The sequence below is a fragment of the Piliocolobus tephrosceles genome, chromosome 10 (assembly GCF_002776525.5).
Source record: "Piliocolobus tephrosceles isolate RC106 chromosome 10, ASM277652v3, whole genome shotgun sequence".
Classification (NCBI taxonomy): Eukaryota; Metazoa; Chordata; class Mammalia; order Primates; family Cercopithecidae; genus Piliocolobus; species Piliocolobus tephrosceles.
Genome location: NC_045443.1, coordinates 102,613,489 through 102,616,892, shown reverse-complemented (window position 1 = coordinate 102,616,892; position 3,404 = coordinate 102,613,489). Strand labels below are relative to the sequence as shown.

Here is a 3,404-nt window from a genome sequence, read left to right as displayed (position 1 = left end):
GAAAAGGTACTCTTTTTAATAAATGGTCTTGGAATAATTGGATCCATATGCAAAATAGTGAACCTTGATTCTTACCTCACACCAGAAATGTAATTTAAATCTAAATGGATCAGAAAGGCAAACTTGAGCTAAAAGTATAAAACTTCTAGAAAAAAAGAGAAAATATTTGTAACCTTCATTCAGGCAGAACTTTCTTAGATAAAACATGCTACTATCCTTTCAAAATTCATAGGTTGAAATCCTGACTGCCACTGTGATGGTACTAAGAGACGGGGCCTTTAGAGGTGACTAGGTCATGAGGACAGAGCTCTCATGGATAGATTATTGTCTTTATAAAAGAAGCCCCAGAGAGCAATCTTGCCCCTTCCACCAAGTGAGGATGCAGCAAGAAGGAGCCATCTATGAACCTGAGAGCAAGCGCTTCCTCACCAGATACCAAATCTCCCAGTGTCTTGATCTTGGACTTCCCAGCTTCCAGAAATGTTAAGAAACAAATTTCTACTTTTTGGTCATTGGGAAAGTCTGAGTCCTGTCCTCTCGCCCGCCTCCCCGGACACCATGAACTTCACCACTCGCTCTACCTTCTCCAACAACTATCGGTCCCTGGGCTCTGTCCAGGCGCCCAGCTATGGTGCCTGGCCGGTCAGCAGCATGGTCAGTGTCTATGTAGGCACCAGGGGCTCTGGTTCCTGGATTTCCGTATCCTGCTTGACCAGCTTTTGGGCGGCATGGGGTCCGGGGGCCTGGCCGCGGGATGGTTGGGGGTCTGGCAGGAATGGGAGGCATCCAGAATGAGAAGGAGACCATGCAAAGCCTGAATGACTGCCTGGCCTCCTACCTGTACAGAGCAAAGAGCCTGGAGACCAAGAACCAGAAGCTGGAGAGCAAAATCCAGCACCTGGAGAAGAAGGGACCCCAGGTCAGAGACTGGAGCCATTACTTCGAGACCATTGAGGACCTGAGGGCTCAGATCTTTGCAAATACTGTGGACAATGCCTGCATCGTTCTGCAGATCGACAATGTCTGTCTTGCTGCTGAAGATTTTAGGGTCAAGTATGAGACAGAGCTGGCCATGGCCCATGACATCCATAGGCTCTGCAAGGTCATTGATGACACCAGTGTCACTCGGCCACAGCTGGAGACGGATCAAGGCTCTCAAGGAGGAGATGCTATTCATGAAGAAGAACCACGCAGAGGAAGTAAAAGGCCTACAAGCCCAGATTGCCAGCTCTGGGTTGACCATGGAGGTAGATGCCCCCAAATCTCAGGACCTCGCCAAGATCATGGCAGACATTTGGGACCAATATGACGAGCTGGCTTGGAAGAACCAAGAGGAACTAGACAAATACTGGTCTCAAAAGAATGAGGAGAGCACCAAAGTGGTCACCACGCAGTCTGCCAAGGTTAGAGCTGCTGAGATGACGCTCACAGAGCTGAGACGTGCAGTCCAGTCCTTGGATATTGACCTGGACTCCATGAGAAATCTGAAAGTCAGCTTGGAGGACAGCTTGAGGGAGGTGGAGGCCTGCCACACCCTGCAGATGGAGAAACTCAACGGGATCCTGCTGCACCTAGAGTCAGAGCTGGCACAGACCCTGGCAGAGGGACAGCGCCAGGCCCAGGAGTACGAGGCCCTGCTGAACATCAAGGTCAAGCTGGAGGCTGAGATTGCCACCTGCCACTGCCTGCTGGAAGATGGCGAGGAGTTCAATCTTGGTGATGCCCTGGACAGCAACAACTCCATGCAAACCATCCAAAAGACCACCACCTGCCAGATGGTGGATGGCAAAGTGTTGTCTGAGATGAAGGACACCAAAGTTCTGAGGCATTAATCCAGCAGAAGACAGAGTACCCTTTGGGGAGCAGGAGGAAAATAAAAAGTTCGGAGGTAAAAAAAAAAAGAAAAAAAGAAAGAAATTTCTATTTTTTGTAGTCCATCCAGTTTATAGTAATTTGTTACAGCAGCCGGAATGGAATAAGACAAGACATAAAAGTTATCATCATACACGAAAAATGGATACATTTTCTCCAGCAAAATTAAAATCTTTTGCTCTTGAAAGATGCTACTCTAAATGAAAAGATAAGCCAAGACTGGGAGAATATATTTTCAAAACCTACATCTAATGAAATACAGGCATGCACCGCACAGTAACATTTCAGTTGACAGTGGACCATATATTCAAAGGTGTTTTCATATGATTATAACACCATTTTTTACTGTACCTTCTGTATGTTTAGATATGTTTAGATACACAAATACCATTGTGTTACAATTGCCTGCAGTATTCAGTCCAGTAACATGCTGCACATGCTCCTGGGTTTGTAGCCTAGGAGTAATAGGTTACACGGTATAGCCTAGATATGCAGTAGGCTATAGCATCTAGGTTTATGCAATTATGCTCTCCCATGTTCACATGACAAAATCAACTAACAGCACATTTCTCAGAATGTATCCACATTGTTAAATGATGCATGACTGTACTTGCATCTGAAAAATATAAACACTATTACAATTCAATATTAAGAAGACAAATGATCCAATAAAAATGGGCAGAAAAGCTCAATAGATCTACGTCATCAAGAAGGCATACAAATGTAAAATAAATAGAAAGAGGTGTAACATCATTGGTCATTATAAAAATGCAAATTAAAGCTACAGTGAGAAAACACTACATTTCTATTAGAATGGCTAAAACTAAAAAGATTAGAAATACCTTGTTGGTTAGGATGTGGGGCAATTCAGTGGTTTTCAGCTGTGAGTCATTTTGCCTCAAAGGACATTTGACAATTCCTGGAGACATTGTTGGGCATCACAGTCAGCAGGGAGCTACTGGCATCTAATGCGTAGAGGTCCGGGATGCAGCTATACATTCTACAAAGCAAAGCACAGCTTCCAGAACAAAGAATTATCTGGCCCAAAGTTTCAATAGTGCCAAGGTTAAGAAACCTTGAAACTGGGAACTCTTATACCTGTGGGAGGGAAAATGAAATAGTATAACCACGTGGGAAAATAGGTTAGCAGTTTCTTATAAATGTACGTGTACCTTATGACACAGCAATTCCATCCCTAGGTATTTGTCATATGGCAGACAGTCTCCAGCATAGCCTCCAGTGATCCCATCTCCTGGTATTTATGTCCTTATGTAATCTCTTTCTCTTGAGTGTAGACTAAATATAGTGAATTGCTTCTAATGAATAGAATATAGTAAACGTAATGGGGTGTTACATCTGAAATTAGACTACAAAGAGACTTTGACTTCTGTTTTTGCTGCTTTCTGTCACTCTGAGAGAAGCCAGCTGGCGTGTTGTGAGTTACCTTGTGTGAGTTCCACATGGCAAGGAACTGAGATTGGCCTCCAGCCAATACCCAAGGCAGAACTGAGACTTTCAGTTCAATGCCCACA

At 44.3% G+C, this 3,404-nt stretch overlaps 1 pseudogene; it reads left to right on the top strand.

Annotated features, from left to right (window-relative positions):
* Positions 1-558: 558 nt before the first annotated feature.
* On the top strand, positions 559-1,832 carry LOC111543873 (annotated as a pseudogene).
* The last annotated feature ends 1,572 nt before the right edge of the window (positions 1,833-3,404 follow it).